Source organism: Hippoglossus stenolepis, chromosome 5 (assembly GCF_022539355.2).
Source record: "Hippoglossus stenolepis isolate QCI-W04-F060 chromosome 5, HSTE1.2, whole genome shotgun sequence".
Classification (NCBI taxonomy): Eukaryota; Metazoa; Chordata; class Actinopteri; order Pleuronectiformes; family Pleuronectidae; genus Hippoglossus; species Hippoglossus stenolepis.
Window position 1 is genome coordinate 16406719 of NC_061487.1, and position 21307 is coordinate 16428025.

Below are 21307 nucleotides of genomic sequence, written 5' to 3' on the forward strand. Positions count from 1 at the left end.
ATTTGCTAAATGAATAGACAGACGTCTGTGAATGACCACAGAGTAAATTTCTCAGTATAACTTAACAACTACAACTTGATTTGTTTTCAAATTTTTACTTTTTTTTTGTTTCATGCAACAAAACGAAACTTTCCTTAAAGAGAATTTTATATATAACTGCTTTATCTATGTAATTCAATTAAGAACAACATATTGTACGCACTAAAAACTTCAGGATTTCGATACTAAAGAGAATCCAATTTGTTTCAAAGTTTGAATGTCCCCCACACCATGTCATTCCTTTTAGGCTGACATTGTAGGTAAATAAATGGCTGTAAGATATTTTCTTTCCATATGATCCTTCACAATACCGTGGTTTTTTTTTCCTGTAACATAGCACTATTTATAATCAGAAAGTCTAGTAAGACATGAAGCTGATCTCGAAGGCTTTTCTATAATCCCTCCCCTGGAAGTAGTCTTTACTGGAAGGCTAGTTTGTGATGGGCTCACCCAGTAGCACAATGTTGCATTGGGAGACAGCGTTCAGCTTAAGCCAACTTATCAACTACATTCAAAGCACATCCATTGAGCTATGTGGGGAGACTTTTTGCAGATCTATTAAAAATACTCTTATCTGTATTTAGCATATGCTGTGTATGTCAGTGCTGGCAGCTTTAGACGGATTTACACTCAAAACACCTCAAGCTATTCTTGAGCTGAAACGACCGATAACATTCGCAAACTTCTGCAGACAAGCAGGTTTTTACAAATAGATAAATTCATTCAACACATTTATATCATTTTATTTACTTATTGTCATTTTTGGGTGCACAGTGGCCTTGTTTAAATGCCATTTGGCCCTCTTTTCTGCAGTGTTTTTTTCACCCTTCTTTTAGAAATGATTTTGCTTTCCACCTGCTTCTGAATACAAGCTGATTTAAATATTTAGCAGGAGTTTGTTTATTGCCTGACTAGAGAATAAAAAGTCACACTGAAGGATGTGCCCTCCTCATGTGAACATAAAATAGCATCTCACAATGTTGCCACAACATGGCAGATCGTTTTTTTTATTGTGAGGTCATTTCTAACTGTTGGAGAAGGAATTTGTTTTTATTATATTTTTATTTTCAGTTGTAAGATTGTAAACAGAGATTGAAAAAAAAAAAAAGGTTTTGTGGCTTTAAAACAAACAGTGAAACATGACAGTCAGTGTAAAAGATTTCGTTGTTGCTAGTTAACAAGAACTTTTGGAATCCACCAGCAAATAATGTGGAAATAATCCATGCGCGGGGCTTTCACTGCGTCTCAGTGCAAAGTCCTTCAAAGGAAAACGCTGGGGCTGCACAGAGCCTCACAGTCGCTCTTTCTCTCGCTTCTCTTTCTTTGCAACACACAATCCCTATTTACACTGCTGAGTAATTACTATAAGACTCAGGCAAGCCGATATTTACTCGGACTAAAATGTAATTTAAATAAAAATTGTGGAAATTTGAAAAACATACAAATTAATTTGAGTTTTCTTGAAATACGAGAGGCATTTTAAAGATCTAATTTCCCTGCTGGAAACAATGAGTTTATTCAATAAAATAAATCTGGGCTATGTTTTCCTATTTGTTGTTCTGAAATATCGTTAATTCTAATTATTTTTCCTTGTACGTGTGTGTGTGTGTGAGTGTGTATTTTGTCAATTGCCAGCAAACCTTTATTTAACTCTGCTCTCTGGGACGTGGAGGTTTGGCCTTTGAAGCGATTGAGAAAGAGCTCCGTTATTCATGCTGCATTCAATGCTGAGAACTGAGACTCCAAAAACAGCAGTATCCTCTCGTACCTGTTGAGAACACTTTCATCCTTAATGGGCTCATTAGCCACATTGTTAATTGAGTGCTACTCAGGCCAACATCAAACCTAATAATAATTGTTTACTTACTTAGTTACTTACTTATACTTTCCCCAAATAGATCCAACTGTGGCTTAATGCTGCTCCCTCTGAAGGTACATGTTTATGGAGGGACACACGTTAATGAATGAACTCAGACTAACTAAAGAAAAACACTCATCATTAAAAGTCTCTACACTTTGCATTGTTGTGATTTGTGTGGAGATTTCAAGAACTGACCTGCTGCAATTTGGTTGAGAAGAATGTGATTTTCTTTTTGAAAGGTTGTGAAAAATATATTTTTAAATTATAAATCAGTGCTTAATTCAATGTTTAACATTTTACACTTTTAAAACAATTTTTAACACCTTCTATTTAATTTTTGCAAGATTATAAAACTAAAAGCCAGGATGATGGCGTTATTTTCCAAGAAAATAACACATTCAATTTAAATACTGCACATATAAAAATTATAAAAACGATAACAATAATTTAAATGATAATAAAACACATTTAAAACCATTTATATTTATACATTAAGACATAGCTATTTTATTTTCTGAGTTCTTCTCCTGTAAGTTGTCTCCTCCCCTGCGCTGCTGCCACATTAGTGGATAATGGGATCCGAAAATGGAAGCTAACTCATTGGAATTAAATTTATCAGCATGTGCTCAGAGGTAATAAGCTGTCAGTTATAAAATGAAGATTTGTATTTAGATATATGATAGGAAGAAAAATGAATAGGCAAAATAAATGAAGCTGCTTTACAACTAAATTACTTATTTGGAGCCAACAGACCACGAAGAGAATCACGATGATGACAATGATTATTGGAGATAATATTTTCCCCACAGAGGTGAAGGTAGAAAATTTGAAATCATTATGTAACGCGGGCTCAGAAAGAGTTAACAGGAGGGAGCGTTGGCAAGAAAGGTTTTGATGGAAGGGACCAAACCTGGAGGCATCATCAAACCTTATAATGTGGGGAATCTAATTAGTACTGAGGGAGGACGTTACATAGATACACTGATAAAAACTCCACTTTATAAACTGCTAACACTGACGCGCGAGGAATTAATGTTTATATGCAGAATTATTAAAAACAGCTCCACTAACCAGCCCAGTGATAATTACATGTAAAAAAAAGTTCTGTTTACAATCATCCGTCTCAACCACTCGGTTTAACTGCAGTTGCAGCGCAGTGGGGAAGCTGAATATGCATTTCAAACTGGAAATTTCATCGAGGAAGGATTTTCTATTTTCAGATGCCTGCAGCTGATGAAAGCTGGTCTAAGTTACACCTAAGCTTGGGGCTAAGGCAGCTGTATTTCAGTTGATTAGGAAGCCATGCATGATGAAAGTTTTCGTAAATGACACCATAGTCAAAACATTTCAAAGGGAACAATCCCTGCTGTATGCCAGGATACTGCTCACGTGCCAGCAATCACATGAGAGGAGCAGATGAGAGGAAAGTGAAAATACAACTGGGCAAAACACAAGCAAATTCAAACACATGAAATCTAACGATATATGACAGTAACTGTCTTATTAGTACTTATTCTCCTCTGGTTCGCCAATAACTAATTTGTTATTTCTGTAATGTGACATGTTGTTATTTACAAGTGACTTGACGGCTGCGAGTTGCTGCTGTTTGCCTGTTTTGTGTGTTGACACAGTTTCTGCGCGAACAAAGACTTTTGCAGCTTTCTGGAAGAGATTCATGCGTGGACACAATTTAAAAAATATTTGTCGCCGTAGAAATAAACACATTCGAAGCAACAGAATTAAAATCCTCCTGGTGAGTGGCTGCGGCCGCACAATCGATACGATCAGAAAGCTGCTGTAGGGTTTAATATATATCACTTATTGAGAGAGAGAGAAAGAGATGATAGATATGTTCTTTCATCGGAGCGGCTCGGTGTAAACAAGCAAAGAAAAGTGTATTAAAAAGGCTGTGTCTATAGGGCCCATGTCTGACGCCTGTCAAATCATTAAAAAGGAGAGGGGCTCTTATCAAATATTCGGGATCAGTAATAGTGGTGGCACATCACTGAGATGAGGTATGTCTTCCATGGGGGCAACTCGAGGGCCTTTTGTGAATTTATAGAGTACGATAAAATCAGCTTCATATTTCTCCACGAAATCGGCTGATGAAAGCAGCCGGTGAGAGAATTACATGGCAAGAGTTTTGTCACCAGACCCAAAGGCTTTATGGGCTAGGAATTGAAAAGGTAATGAGAAAAGCCATGCTGCAGGTTGGCTATGTTTAATAAGTCATCATGCAGCCTCTATCTATTGTTAGCCACACAGACCACCGGCGAGATTGTGTTCTCACCAGAGTTAATTCTCTGCAGCTCGCAGGCATTTCAATGGATATAATATAACCAGCCCGGTGCAGCAGGCTAGCAGCTCCCAGACATTACACAGAGTCGTGTGATAACAAAGAACAAAGTCTTAAAAACGAGTCTGTTCTTCTCGTTGCTTCTCTATTTTAAAGAGTATGTGATTGCAATTAAGACAGATGACTTCATAAAATATTAGGTATATTTTTTTAAAAGGTCTTCAAAGTGAAATCCTCCTGTCTTGCACAATGCATGTGTGCAAATGCATTGAGGCAGCAGCAGCCGTCAGCCTGATAGAGAGTGACGTAAACACTGCGGTGATCAGGATACTGAGCATGATACTTGGCAGATTTATTTATTTTTCCTCCTTTTCTTTTCTGTTTTAAAATTGGTTCAATCCATAACTCATCAAACAAATTTCCACCATCCCAGTGATGTCTTTATTCTCCTCACAGATTTCCTGTCTCTAAGTAAACTCGGCAAATAGGCACAAAAAAAAAAAAAAAACACCGCCTGAAGGAAAATGAATTTAAATGTGAGATGATGATGAATGGCTGAACTGATTTTCTGGCGAGTATTAAAGCTTCGCAGTGACACTTGACACACATTTGATGAAAGGGAGAGTAAAACTACAAACATGAAAAGCACTACTTTTTTACAGTTTGTGTAATTGCTGTGTGACACATATAATGGGCCATATTTCCCATTTTGACAGCACACTCCAGAGGCATCTTTTGTCTTTATGTCATTGCCTCTGGGTATGCATGAAAACAACATTATCACTACACTCAGAACTGGCCACAGCGTTTGTTGTACAGTTGTACACTTCCATCTCCTTACACGAGCAGACCTGTTCTGAGAGACAGGCTTGTCACATACTCTGATCAGCGAGAGTCAGTCGCAGGGATTTCTGAGGCGTGTGGAGTTTTTAACATGGAAATTGGCTGTGAACCCCATCTGCACAGGTCGGCACATCTTTGGGCAAAGCTCTGCTACTGCTGACAGGGAAAATGAACCATCAATTCCTTATAATGTGGCCTGATTATTATCCTACTTACCCCCCGCAAACTCAAACTCAGGGAATTTCTGCACTCTATGAAATCTGTAAACTCAGAGACAGGAAAGACCTAATGACTCGTTTTTTTCCTTTCCCCACAAATGGCAGTCACACAGAAGCACCATCAACACAGCAATTCCAAAGAAAAATAAACCCATCAATTCACCACTTTTAGAGAAGGGAATGGGTCTATTTTTTACAAACACACTTCAACACATTACACATGTCCAACACGTGAAAACCCACGTGACACTTTTGCTCTGAAAAGCAAGAACAAGTCACATAAGGAAGTTTGACTATCAAACTCTTTCTGGTTTTAAATTTTCCTTTTTATGACAACAAATATCACTTTAAAGTTGAACATAAATTTCTGGCACCATGAAACAAATAAAAAAAAAATATCCTACCTGAGGAGAAATGTTGATTTCACACCCAAAGAAAACAAGGGAAATAAAAAAAAACATAAAGGGAAAAAAAAATTAAGTAAAAAACAACTTAAATACAGATTTATATGTTAGACTCTGAACCAGTGGAAGGGAACTCTGACTGTGACACATGATACAAACCAGAGTTTGGATGTGTGGAGTGTGTTCAGCAACTTCGGGAAGGGATCTGTCAACGATCTCGGATGTCTTTATTTGACACGATTGCTTTTTGTTGGGTTTCTTGAGCCAGTCCAGCCCGCTGGTGTCCCTTTCACCCCTGAAAGCAGCTGGGCCCTGACCCCTGCAGCACTGGCCCTCAAAGCCGAGCCCCATTCAGCTCGAGGCGCACGGGGGAACCTCCCTGTTCCCTCCCACCGGCAACATCCCATTCAGCCGCAGAGATAACTTTATTCATCTTGTGCATCATTGTATCCAGTTGAATACAGAAACTATGCAGACACTCGAGTGAATTGAACTAGCGTGCGTGCATGTGTTAAGGACAGGGAAGAAGGAGGAGGTGTTATGTCTTAATTTCTTCATTTTGACAGAAAAAGTGCACGCATGGCTTCGCTTCGGGAAAAACCACGTTCCTGCGTTTCATTCGAGTATGAGAGCTCATGGTCTGAAGCATCACACGTGAGGAAGACGATGTTCACATCACGTCTAAAATATATAATCAAGCCACAGAGATCCAATAGAAATGGAGGCAGATGACTCCTGTGTGTCACTGGAGGGAATTTACATGAAAAGTGCCTCACAGGTATTATTTTCCCCTCCCTCTCTCTTTTTTAAAATTTGGTAAAGTCCGCTCTCTCATTTCTGCCTCAGCGATGGGCAGCTGGCAGGGACAGTTGAGCTTATTTTCACCTGCCTAACACCAGAACAGCGCTAGGACCACCCTGCTCTTCTCTCATCATTCATATTCAAGCCAGGGCCTCTTGACAAGTCTGCTGATCTCACTCAATGTTTTGTGATTTGGACAATACGTTTTCACTGTGTGGGCAAAAAATGCTGAGGCCATCAGACTACTTGAGGCCAGTCTTGTGAGACTCAACTGAGGCAGAAGCTCTGAACCATTCTTCCCCTGTGAGAGTTTCGCTCGTCAGTGGATCTGCCTGATCCCGACGAGTCTGATGCTGCAGTCAAGATCCCGTGTTTCTATACTAATACTTTTTTTAAAATATAAAGCTCATTGTAAAGCAGTAAAAGTACTTGGAATGTATATAAAAAGTTTTCCATATTATAACCCACACTATATCATGTCACACTCCTACAGTTTTAAATATTTTCTTTTAATATTTATGGTTTTGACATTTAATCTTATTGTGAAGTTTTTTATTTTAGCTTTGTTTTGCATAGAAGGTCACAATATGGTCAACAAACAGAAAGTTTGCTTTCAGATTGACACAAGTGACATTTTTCTCTGAAATAATGAACAAATATTAATAATGCTTTAAATTGCCTAAAAGAAATATAGCAGCAAATCGAAAGTTATACTATAATATTCTGAATAGACATCAGTTATGTTTGGTTTAATGTTAAACTTAATTTATACTGTTCAGAACTTTGACTGTTTAATGACTTATGTGATTTTATTACACTTTAAATCGACAAAAACACACAAATCTTTGAATCACATCTGATATAAACGTTGAAAACATCTGTCCCATCCTCACCACTTTAAACTGCCCTGTGCTTTTCTGCTACACGAAGCGCAATGATACTCACTAAATATGATTCTCCGTAAAAAAGTGTGAATATTTGTGATGTAGCCACTGGTAAAAAAAAATCCTTTCGGGGATTTCGAAATCTAAAAGAGAGCGAGGTTTATACATTAGCGCTGTAGTTGCAAAACACTGTTGATATTCAAATGATTATTGTGCAAAATCTGGGATAAGCTTCTGTGTGAGAGCTCTTCTAAGTGCCTACAACTATTGCTAATTCCCCTCACTATTGTGGGCCGAACAAAGGCCCTAATCCCATTTCACTTTTGCAGAAGGCTGGGGCTATTTTCCCTCTCATAAACCAACAACACTCCCCCTAGCCAGAGCTGAGAGGTTCTGAGAAAGGGGCCAGTGTGTGTATACTTCAAGGCTTTTTTGTCCAACTTGGCTAGTGCTCTGCATAAACTTTTAAGTGGTCCCAGTAGGCCTCCGACACCTTTTGGCAGAAAAAATAAGCTACGAGGAACTGTAAAAAGGAAACCAAACACTCTCTTAACCTGGACAATACAAAAGAAAATATATGAAGTCTTTTATAACTCTGATTGGGTCTGGGCTGCAAAGAGTTAACATGTTTTTTTTCACGCACTAGTAAAGGAACTTTCTTTCTTCTCAAAGCAGCTCTCTTTCTGTGCATTGTAAATCCTTTAATACATTATTTATAACATGGTGGTCCACTATCAAAGCGAGTGGAGGAGAACAGGACTCAGTTCTTGTACTTTGTAGTTTTAGCTTCGGCTCGCAGCAGAAAATAAAACCACTTCTGTGACTTTGACATAATATTTTCCTTTGTTATTCAACCCACTTCATTTCTACCTTTCAAATGTTATGCTTTAATTAAAATAAGAAGCTGTTTCTAGGATTTTTTTGGGGCTCATTCAATTATAATTACATCACAGAGTCCGAACAGCAAATGTGGACATCAGCAAGACATAAAATTACTTTTACATTTTTAAGAATCAAAAAACACTTTTTCCATTTAAATGTGATGCATCAACCAGATTATTTAATCTATATTATTGACTTTTTTTCTTTGAATAAATAAAACTTGGAGATGAATATGAAACATTTCACATGTAAGACTGGATTTTCAAACTTTCTATTTCACTTTTTCAAATAATAGCCAAACAGGAGTTTAGGTAGAAGTGGAAACTCTCTGGAACAGACAGCAGCGCCACAAGCCCAGTTGTTTGGTGAGTAAGTGATGGCTTTATTCAGCTGCTGTGTCATGTGGTGCATGTGAACCAGCATGCAGAGCAGCATGTGGCCCATGTTGGCTCATGTTAGATCGTCTACTTGCACTTTAAAAAAGAAAAGAAAAAGAGGGGCACGGCAAATACCAATCAGCCACGAATCTTCTTCTTCCACCCGGCAAAACGTTTGTCCTTTAATCTTAATCAATGAGACACCCATGAAGTGCAAACAAATCACAAACCTTTCAGCGTACACAATACAGTGTGAAGGATCTGTGAGGTTACACACGGTGTGGACAAGCTGCACCTCCTCTTCCTACAGAGCTGCTACAGGGATGAGACCTCAAAAAACCCAGATCCTATTTGTGCCATTGACTTCCAGTGTAATAAAGAGCATCTCTTTGCTAAGATGCCCACTGGAATCCAGAGCTGTTAGCTTAATATCCACTGGGATCCACTGAGGTGAGTGTAGCCTTTCACATACGATACTCAGTCCTGGAAAAGTGATACGTCTTTGCTTGACGTTAATGGTTTGTAACATCCCAAGGTAGAAAAATTTATCCCTGGTAAAACCCGCCCTAATGATATTTCCCTTGCCAAAGTTGACAGAGAGAAAAGCCATGGTTAAAATAATATTCGATTTCTTTACATGTGCATTCGGGGAGTCATGTATCATGTTTACTACTATCTGCGCTGAAGACCACCTGAGGGTCTTTGGGGGTCTGGGGGAGGGGATGACTCGTTTTACCTGTTTCACACTAACTGAACATTAACAAAACAAAACAGTTTCGTAAAATCTTACGAAAAGAAAACTTTTATATTACTATATACTATACTATTACTATATTACTATTGTACTATAATACTACTAATTCGTATAATATTAAAGTTTAGAGCATAGAAACTATTAGTCATTGTTTACCATTGCATGTATTTAGCATCGTATCTTGATTGGTTTATGTATTTAAATCTATTGCATTTTAGTTTTTCCTCTCAACTGCAAAAACCACATTAAAATATCAAGCTCAAGATGAGGAATAATAAGGAAAAGATTAGATTTCAAACTTCATGTTTTTCTTGCCAAGCATTAGCAATGTTTCCCATTACCTCTGTCTAACCATAACCTTAACTAAGTAGGTTTAGTCGTCTACCCAACCAAACCAAACCCTAAACAGATCATGAACAGATAATTAAGAGATTAATCAATTGAAAACTTAGTTCAGTCGAGTATCTGTACCTTTATTCTGCCTCACTGCTCTGTGTAAAAGGTATGAACACGGGATTGTTCTGGCATTTATCTGGTAGCGGAGGTAGCAACAGAGCTGGATCAACATCTGTACAGATGGAAGACCTGGCATGACGAGACAGAAGGTGACACTGTTATGTTAGACTTCATGCCTTTGACCCTCTGGATCGCTGGCATGCTAACTTATCATATGATAGATAATGAGGGGTCACCTTAATGACAATATAGCAGAGCATGTGTTTAAAAGGGGAATCTGATAAAACAATAATCACTACGAACACTTGCCGATTTTCTTTTGGGTAAATTGTTGTTGTAGTTGTGTTTGGACAAAATAGGTTAACAAATAAAATAAATACCAAACACTACTTCTGATGGGGAGCATTAATACAATTATATATTGAAACACAGAATCCAGAATTACTAAGTAATAACGTAATGTTAATGCTAATCAAAAACCACTTGTAGCTAAAGTGATTCAGTTTACTTTGCCATCCATACTCACTTATGTTAACGTCTTGCAACAGTTGGACTGAACTGGGAACATGACTTTAAACTGTTAACGAATGGCCTATTTATGATGTTTGTCACTAGATCATTAGTTATTTCTCTCTGGAAATACATCTGACAGTGAAGAATTTATGGAAGGAAAAGGATTCCCATCTCCCTGTGCTCTGGCCCCTGTGACTGTCTTGAAAATACATATGGGGTCATCAGCCGCCATTTTTCATCTACCTTAGTAGTTTTTTTTACCAAAAAATGAAAACCCACTCGAGGGTTATCACACCCGGATCATCACCGTTACCAAGCAGTCAGAGCTTCTGATGCAAAGATATCGTCCCTCACCAGCTTCACACCTGTGAGTATGAACAAGTGTGTGTTTGAGTCCACAAAAAACTTTTGGAGTTTCAGGGGTAAACAGCATGGCAGCCAAATCCAATACAACTGAAGTAACTGGTGACCACGTCTTTAATTGTGAAAAAACAACAGAAACAAAACATGAAAGGCCTCCACACTGCTCCTGTGGTGTCATCCAAGTGTCGGTAAGCCCAGACACTCAAAAACGACTCGAAACTGTGTCATTTACACCATGTAAGCCTAAATGTCCACTGTTATCCTCAGCCCGGAGCCGCGGTCACATTCGCACACACACAATGCTATCGCAAGAACTCGCTGATCTAGTCTTGCTGATCTCGTCTTGCGACAGCTGCAGTTACTGCGAGTGTCTCGCTGATGAGGCTCCTACAAACTAACTTTGACTACTGTAGAACTTAACATATAGAGCAACTGAGACTGATGGGGATGTCATCAGTTTTGCGAGTAATAGTATTAGTTTGACCTGATGATGGCGCTACATGAAAGTCTGGGGATCACCAAACTCAGTAGGATTCTGGTCCTCTGTGGAACAGGAATGTCTATAGAAAATTTCATGGCAATCCATCAAATAGCTGTCATGGTATTTCATTCTGGACCAAAGCAATAGATCGACCGACCAACCAACAGACCAACATCCACATCCCCAGAGCCATGCTGCTAGCAGGCTAAAAAACTGTGTCCACATGGCCACATTTGGGCTTTTTGCCGTTTTGGCACATTTGATAGCAAAAAAGCTGGCGGACAAGTAAATAACACAGACAGAACGTTCCCATTTCTATACCTTTCTATATCGTCATTATGGTGGAAGAGTGTTGAGCAAAGCCTCAATAATCACCCTAGTTTCTGTAAACTTTGTTTTTCTATCTTCTGTAATGAGTTGGACTTTTGAGATGGCTGATAACTAATTACACAGAGTATTTGTGCGATTTAATAAACAGATTTAGAACAATGTTTGATCAGAACTACGTCTGATTAACGTCAATTTTCAATTTCAACCCTCCAGTCGATGAACATTTACGTGCACTGCACTAACCACTTTCAAATCCCTCCTCAAAACTCACCTCTTCAGAGCTGCTTTCAATGTATAATGATGTTTTAATAAGTTTCTATCTTTATCTTTATCTAAATTCTGTTGTTTTGGAGTCCTTGAAAAATACTATTTAAATAAAATATTTTTTTAAATTACAATTATAAATACATTTAAGTGACATTTAAGTTTTCTTGCTTTGCTGATCCGCTTTATCTTTGGCCGCATTGTTGAGTTGTTTGTATGATTTAAAGACCAGAGTTTGTATTAGTTCTGTTTTTGTTGACATTTAAAACGACAGGTCAAAATTACATTCTTAAGTGTGGTTAGATTAATTGGGGCTGGTTGGAAATAATTATCAGTTTGTCAACACAAAATTATTAGTTGGGTGAGTTTTGCCATATTTTGATGGTGAAAAAGTAATCAAAGTAACAGACCCTGTTTAAAACTTTATGTGACACAGAACACACACAACGGGATGACATAAAACCTGTGATAGGATGACATTTCTTGCCCTCTAGTAATAAACCCATTAAAATATTTCAAACTTCTGAAAAAAACAAACAGATCAGGGTAAATACTGAAGAGGTAAAAATAATCAAATATGATTCGGGCTGGTCAGAAATTGTTATTGACTGACCATTCTCTCCAGAAGTGTCTAGTACATTGTTATGTGTTTGCTGATGCTGATAGGATTCCTAAAAGGCCCTTCTCTTAATACTCCAGATAAGTTTTACTTTTAATTTCAAATCTATGATCAACAGTGAAGGTAATGAATTAACACTATGTCATGAACTGTCAGGAAGAGAAATCAAAAGAGCTGAGGGAAATCGGATAATATTCGTTAGCAACTTGAATGAATAATTATGCGAGTTGTTTTTACCAATTTAAAAATCGCATTAGCCAATGTTATTTATATTAACATTAAACAAATGAATACACTATGTATAATGTTGCTGCTTCCAATGACAAACAAATAGAATCGTCCTTCACACAGGATTAGTCTCGTTTGACCTCTTTACGTTCCTTGTTTAGGTTTTTAAAGCTGCACAGTCACTTAACGGTTGAGTCTTACAGCTCTCACTAACTTATTCCATTAGGTAGCTGTTATACCCAATGTACAAGGTAAATGAAAGGTGAAAACAACTAAAACAAAGACCCAGATATTTCTTTCAGAAGGTGGTGGAGACCAAAACAGAGGAAACGCAACAAGAAAACAATATTGCTTCATGTTATTTTCCCTCCAGTTGCTGCTTGATCTGTCGACTATTAACCAACGTTTTAATCCTTTATCTTCAGGGTCTAATAAACAAAAGCTGCATCTGCCAATATATAAATACACAATTACACAAGATGATTGTATAGCTTATGTATTACAAACTTTTTAAAAAAACACTCTTCTGACTATTTAGGAAAACACGAATAAATCTATAGATATAAACATATTGGCAGGAATTAGTTGCTATGTTCTGCGCGAGAAATAATAAGTGAGAAATAATAATTTGAAAGATTAAGTTTTTTTTTTCTTCGGCACAGTTGTATGAAAATGCGTTTGCCTCCGAACGTGTACAATACAAAAGAACCACTTAGCCCCAGTAGCTTATTGGTCTTATTAAGGTCTTAACTGGTGTGATAAGTTGCAACATCCAGGTGGTCATTAAATAAAATCTCTTATCTGGTGCTCACTTGTGGAGGAATTAAGCAGTAGTTTGGTAAAGCACATTTTCACCTCAGAGTTTAATTAATATTAAAGCGGCGGCAAAACAATAGCCCCACTGCATTTGAAATCTTAACCCCAGGTGCCCTCATTTGGAGCTGCTAGCATATCTCCATGCTGCACAAGTCTAATCTCTGGCCTGTCAGCGTGACCAGGTGAAAAGTGGCGTTAATTCTATATTGGAGCTGGGCATGTGTTGAGAGCAGCAGAGACAGGTAGAGCATGCCATGGGATTTTGCGTGTGACCTGACAGGGATTGGCAGGCGGGGTGTTAATTGGATAGGTGCGCCTGCCCATTTGTGTTGGCCATCCCATCGCAGAAGACATTGTACCGAGTTCCTGACTCCCAAGACAAGCTGCTGTGCTCCTCTTAGACATGCTTTGAATACAGCCTGCGAAATTATTTGTTTTACCCAACAGCCACGTGACTTTCCCCAGACACAAAGACAAGGGGATGGGAAAGACAATGCAGAACTACAAGGCAGGTTATTTGGACTGGTTACAATTCAGGGTGTGTGTTTGTGTGTAGTTAATTCAAGAAAATACTATATTTATTTATTTAAGTTAGGACATTAATTGAAAGTAGCTGTGAGGCAAACACTGGTAATTACTGTAGGTGTCACAGTATCCTTGAATATTACTGACTTAACACCTGACGGCTCCTGTTGTTTACATTGCAGTGTTACACTATAACAAGTGACTGTCTGATGTCCCAGAAAACCTTTAATACCTGGTCTGATGATTTGCTTTAATTCACAATGACGTCAAAAATGATCTTCCAAGTTGTTGCATTCCTCTCAAACAACTCTTTTTTTCAACTCTAAAGTTTAAATGTTTCTGTCCTGCTGAGAAAATTGGTAAAAACATGAGATTGATAAAATATTGTTTGTAGAAATGTCAAACAAACAATTTATTCTCTTCCTGTTGCTGATGAACAAACATGGTTGAAATTAGACACTTGGGTTATCAAAGTCAATAGTCATTGATTGAGTTTGCTAACGAAAATTAATATTGACTGATATTTTCTTCATTGCTATGAAAATGAAGTCAAAATAATGAAAATAAATGTTGGTTGAATTCAATTGAAAAGCTTAAATTTGTATATTTTAGAATTGCCTTGTAAAGCTAGCATGTCTCCTCATGAATATGCTATGAAGGGAATATTATTTAAAGGGAAACTTCTCCTTGGACCTCAAAAAGCGTAATATTGTTGTGTTGATTGCTAAAATAGTTGTGATTGATTTTCAGCTTCCTCAATTGTCAGGTAATAAATTCCACTCCACACGTCAGCCTCTATTTCTACTAGAAAATGTAAAGACGTTTTAGGTGAACTCAGTTTTTAAGCACAATTTTACAAATGCCATAAACCCATCAACAAAATGCATCTTCCCAACATGACTTAGATCGAGTGAAGTGACTTAAAGACTGTCAGGTCTAAGGTTCCTCAGTAGCACCTGTTCACCAAGCTATACTGGTGAAGCATACTGGCCAGAGGAGGTGACGTTATGTCCTCAGTTACACGTCAGATATTAATAAACATGGGAGAAGAAATATGGTTTTCCAAAGTATAGATATAGTTTTCTTTCCGAAGGTTAATTCAGTAGTAGATGCAGACGTAGAACAACTTAGAAAGGCATGACGTACTTAATAAATAACAAACAACTGCAACGTGAAAAATGGGTAAACAATGTTTTCAATATCAGAAAACAGTAACTCTGCATTGCATTTTTACAAATGCAGGATTGTACATTGCTATGCAACATGAACTAGTGACGCCTGCTTTTATTTGAATATGAATGCTCTTTTAATACAGCAAAGGGGCATACACAACCTCCAATTTAACCTTAGCCATTGTGCTCCATGCAGACCAGCCTCCCCATTGTTAACGATGCTGCATCTTATTTTTTTAATAAGCAAAAGGATTAAATTAAACCCCAATGCAATCCAAATGAAATAGGGATTTTTGGATGCATTCATACAAAATGTGTCTGGAAAAGATAATTCCACTTAATGGAAGCATTTAAAGAAGTTGGCCGACGCCTCCACTGCAACTTGGATGAGATCATGTGTTTTTTTTTTCTTTTATTGCCATCATAATTTATCTTAAAAAGCTGGACTCAACATTTATATGAATGTTTACCACCATTTATACATTGACTATTTACACATTTTATATAGGGAGTATTTCTACAATGTATAAACATCAAAGTTTATCTCTCTTCTTCATATTATTATTATTATCATCATCACTAATTTGATTATTTCTTTGTTATTCACTCTTTTTTTTCTCCCTTTCCTCTCCATTTCCTGTCTCTGTGTAGATCTCTCTCAGTCGGAGTTAGGGGCTGGAGGGAGCTGTCAGATTTGCGGCTGATATCTCAATTAAGCAAAATAGGAAAATCTATTGTTTATGGGGGTGTGAGAGGGTATTTCTAAGCCGCGGGCTTTAAAACGGGAACAAGAATGTGTTCGGTCAGCTTGAACAGCGCAGGAGGATTTCGGGGAGGACTCCTCCTTTGTGACACATGCAGCATAGACATAATGAATTATATTATAATTACAAAGCACAGTCTGTAGAAGTGGACAATATAGATATTTGGCCAGGGGGTGGAGTGTGCTGCTCCACAGAGACTGGGCCACTCCAGACTGCATTTCTATTCAGATCACTTTAACTTAGACAAATCTCAATATAAATGAATGGGGCTTTGTCCGCAAAATAAAAACATTTGAACAAGGACGCCTCATCTTCTCATACGCTGGGGACACATAAGCAATGTTACACACGTCTGAAAAAGATATGGAGCTGCCAAGAAATGTTTTCTGACTTTGTGGAAAAGTGCTCATGACATGTTTATTCATAAATAATCCAAAAATAACAGACAGAGAACAAACATGTAAAACTCTGATAATAAATAAATGTTTGTAGGCAGAAACATGTCACTGGTCTGTGTGTGTGTGTGTGTGTGTGTGTGTGTGTGCTGATGGTGGAGTTACTGTATACTGTGGAGAGACTGTGCAGGGCAGAGCGAGCAGAGAAGCAGAGGGGAGGGAAGCTGGCAGTGACTGAGAAGATGAGGATTTGACGGCAAGGTGACAAAGAGTTCAAACAAAATGAGGCTTGTAGATTAGCTGCACTCCCCTCAGTGACAGGTGTCATCTCTTGGGGCAGTCTGTCACTCTGCCTGCTGCCACTCTTTATAATATGAGGAGAGAGAGAAAGAGAGAGAGAGCGAGAGAGAGGGGAGGAAGAGAGGCAGGACCACTTGCACTTCACAAGGCACGGCCTCGCCTGCTCTACCTGCCAGCAACACAGATTAAAGCCTAAGTGTCCGAGGGAGAACGGGACGAGCACAAGTACAGCTAATGTTTATTTACCTCGCGAGTGATTTTACTTTAATGGCTTCATCACAGTCTGAAACTTCACTTAAAGTCGACGTAGAATCAAGGACATTATCTTTTCATAGGGAACCCATAATGTCCATGATTACCCCTTTGACTGCTTGTGGGTATACTAATCTATATTGCTTTACATCTTTAATCTGTGCCTTAATAATCAATCACTTCTCATATCACTGGATGTATTAAGACATTACAGGGAAATTTGCAAATCAGTGAGTTGGGCTTCTTTGGAGCAATACTAGATTTTCATATAAATTTCATCAATTCATGTGTCAGGTATTTAATTAGCTGCGTTGGTCGGCCAAGATCAGGTAATTCCATCTGGTTAGCATCATGTTATTTTCAATATCGTGCGCAATATTGATTCCATATTACTACCTCTGATTATCTTTGTCATTACTTTCTATTGCCACTTTTGTTTAGCATTAGTTAACCGTCTAACTTTGTATTTGTATTGTTATTTCTTGTCTTATCCATAGACTGTTTCTCAATGAAATTTACACAATAGCCTTCGTAATATCATGACATATAGCAATAATATAGATTTAGATGCTATGTATGGGATTGTATATTCCCCATTCACAAATTTTACAATTATAGTTGTGTCTAAAGATAAAACAACTCAACCACAAAATCAACAGATATATAAATAGATAAGAGGAAAGCGTTATCAATAACCATTTACTACAGGGAGAGAGAGCAATATAGATACAGAGAGGAAGAGAGAGAGTATTGTTTTTTAAATTTTTTTTTAATAAAGAGTCGTGAGTTTTGCCCAGACCCTTAACAAGTCTTTGATACATGAAGGTATTAACTAAAGCTTAGAGGGAGCCAGCTCACATCATCCCAGTGACATGCAGGCTGAGACCTGCTGCTCTCTGCCCAGGACTCCAGCCATCTGCTCCACAGATTGCACTGAAACCCGCACAGCGAGCGCTGCAGCCACCCCTCTGGGTGAGAGAGTCACCAGAGGGTCAGCTACGTCTTCACGACTTTCTCCCTTATACGTTGTGACTGCTTCTGCTTGTTTATGTTGACGCGGGTCGCCAAGCAACAGAATTAATAATCTCATAATCTGCGCCGAGTGACAAACTGAGGACTCGCTGTGCGGCTAACAGGCAGCGAGGGAGACTTCACAAAGAGAGGGAACGGGAAATTAAGAAGAAGAAGAAAAAAAAGCATGAGAAGTTGTTCTTTTGGGGTTTTTGACAGATGAGGGATGCCCCCTATTGACTTTGTCAGGAAGCTGGAAACAGAGTAAAACCAGGGAGCAAATGGTGATTGCAAATTGTGTGGAGAGATAACCCGAGTGCCAGCATTCTCACTTACAGCCACAATGGAGGGAAACAGGTCCCTCTAATTTTATACGGACAAAGGAAAGACTTGGGTGGAAAATTCAGATGGCCGGTATACATTAAGGTTTTAAAATATTCATTGCACGGGTTGGGAGGGATAGAAGGTTATGTGTGTGTTTGGTGCCCTCTCTGAATAACAATCACGTTGTAAAGAATCAGACGAATAATGAAATCGACGATGAGTGGTATAATTATTACAGCTTAACAGTTCCAAGTTAGAAACTAAACAAAAAAATAAACATTATATACATTTTTTTTCTATAACTAAATTCTGTGTTCGGCTTAAATGAATTTCCCGATAAAACGATGTCACACACGTGCAGCATGACGGCATCTGCGCCCTTTGCATTGAAAAACAAGTCATATGCCTCACAGTGTGTCTCTGGTCTGTGAACCTGTGTCCGTTGGGGAAATCGACCACCCTGGGCACAGTTGTGCTGGAGTGAGTAATGAGGCAGGCTTTCCACGATGGCTGATAGAGGCTCCCATTAACAGCCACGCTTCAGGGTATTCTCTGTGTTGTGGAATGGAAATGAGATCTGATAGAGCCATGTATAATTTGTTGTCACATCAAAGTGACACTTATTAGCTTTATTTCCTTATCACTGTTACATCTACAGTACCTCTGGGTAAATATCTCAGCTCGGCACACTGCTGCTAGCATGCGTTTGTGATGTGCCTCTAAGTACAGCAGCAGTCAGGATAACTTTCATTGATTGCAGGTCTATAACAACTGGCTGGAGAAACTTATGTCTCCTATTGATGTGTTTTCAAATTGGACGAAATGAACGTACTCTACTCCACAAATAGATTTCCTGAAAGCTTAGCGTCTCTGTCGGCTTAGAAATAGTTTGGGCATTTTAATTCTTTCGGGAGAGCAAACATTGTTGTCACGTTCCTTCTTTCCTGGGTGTGTCATTCCCTTTCATCGCCAAGGTTGATAATCTTATTAGTAATATCTTCTTGCAGTAGGAAGTTTGCGGTGCCACACTGGTTTTTTTTGATATATTTTATTCAGCAGTCATCATTTTCATACAGAGACACACACGTTCGCTCGCGCACACAAGCAAACACACACATTTTCCATTAATCTCACAGCCATCCTGAAGTGGATTATTTTGAATTTATCCAGCAGCCCTCTTCATATCATTGTGACTTTGAATTGGGATATAGCCGGATGGACCAATATCAGAGCAGAATTATTTCCCCAACTCCAACAGAGAACTGAACATTGAGGGGCTGTATTTTACCATTGCATCTATAGATGCGCAGCATTATAACTCATGAGTGGCACCTCATTTCACACAGCCTAATGGCTTGACACTGGGAGCACACTGGGGATCCAGACAGGGGAGCTTCCCTTCGGTTTTTTTTTTTTGGTCTAGGTTTTATGAGATACAAGGATTAGGGTTGATTGAAAGTCACAGTGAGCTGCTGCACAGCACTGCAGCACAGATACATATGAGGTTTTACATTCAACTTCTCCATCTGATAACTTAATTCCATTAATGAGACACAGGAAGAACATGTTGATTCATGTTTTTGTAAATTCAGGAGGCTCAATTTGCTGTGCTGAGAAAAAAATCTGACAAGTCAAAGGGAAGTTCAGATGTGGCTCTCTCTACTTCGCCTCAAAAAAAAAAATATATATATCACTGCAGCAGTCTTGTGATATTTAACAGATTCAGATAGAGAGAAGCAGATACTGAGGCACATGCTACTCCTCAGTGAACTTATCTTACCCGCCTGGATGTGACAGACAGTGTAGCCCTCCAGCTTGGTTGTCATACACCAGCGACAAGTCAGAGCTCGTCAGGTTGCATGATTGTATAATTGTGTTGTGACACCTTGAACCCGCCGGTGGTATATAACCATGTTAATTTTCTGATAGCACACCGTGGGATGTTGGAATCAGAGGCATGATGGGTGTAATTTGTGCCTCCGAAGGCAGAGTGAAAGGAGCCGGGTCATCAGCAGGATAAATACAAATTAAAATTGATGCAGGTCTCATTTCTGCTTGACCAGTTTGTGTTGGGAGACTGCAGAGAGCGAGGAATGGTGCACTTGCCATTCCTGCCTTTTGCCCCTTCATTTCAATTCAGGGCCTGAAGGCAGAAAAACTCCAAATAAAATGCACCTGCCCCAAGATGCACTGCAGTATCACAGGATTGATAGTAAAGCTCAGAGGGCTGGAAATACAGGGCGCTTTCATAGTTGGCAAATTCAAGTTATGCTACGATGAGGATGTTTCTCATAAAAGGTTTCTATCCCGTAATCTCGTGTGTCCAAAAATAAATGATGTAGGCAGGAAAACAGAAAATAAAAGAGGAGGAAGTGGAGCGAAAATTGTTGATGTTTTTTTTTCCTGCGTCAGTTGGAAGACTGTACACTTCAAATGAAAAGCTAGGGAGTTGTGAAACAATGAATGAGTGATGGGTTCATTTGGATTCCTGTATTCGCTGTTAGTTGCTCTCTTGGGCTGTGTATTGCGTGTGTGTGTGTGTGTGTCTGTGTGTATGTGTGTGTGTGTGTGTCATACGTCCAGCAGAACCAAAGAGGAATCCTCGTGAACTCCTGTCACAGCTTCTCTCACTGCGAGTTCAAGAGCTCTTCATTACAGCCTCTGCGCATCTGAGGGAGAGAGAAACAATGCTTAGAGCCCGGTGCACATAACCTTTCCATTCAAACAGCTGCTCAAACTGTCTCCCTCCACTGCAAATCATTCTGTTTCTTGCTAGTCAAGTGCGCCACAGAGTCAAAAAGCCTCCCATCAAAAATGGATAAAAATATAAATTTCGCCGTGTTGACCAGAGAAAGAAACCGAAATGATAATTTATGGAACAAAATTCATATTTTCATGTGATCACACGGCGATATGGGAGCTGTAATTGAAAACGATAATCACAACATTTTTAACCGCCGCCTATAAATTACCCATCGCCGCCTGTGAAATATGTACATTTATGAAAATAAGCGGTGAAACTGGCCTGACAGTACAATGCCGACGTCAAACAAAGGCTCGTCAGTAATGTTTTATACAAATCCACTGATATAATAATTATACTATCCCCAGTCTTTAGTGGAGGTTGATTGTTCT

The 21307-nt window shown here is 38.7% G+C and overlaps 1 long non-coding RNA gene across 2 annotated transcripts in view; it reads right to left on the bottom strand.

The window, feature by feature from the left end:
* The window catches only part of LOC118110263, a 33996-nt gene extending 13146 nt beyond the window's left edge, over positions 1–20850 (bottom strand). Inside the window, exon 1 of one of the 2 annotated variants that reach the window (XR_007032702.1) lies at positions 20750–20844. This is a non-coding gene — a long non-coding RNA (uncharacterized LOC118110263). Of the gene's footprint in view, positions 1–20749 lie in introns of both variants that reach the window. The other variant, XR_004696899.2, reaches the window with a different exon arrangement.
* Positions 20851–21307: the final 457 nt, after the last annotated feature.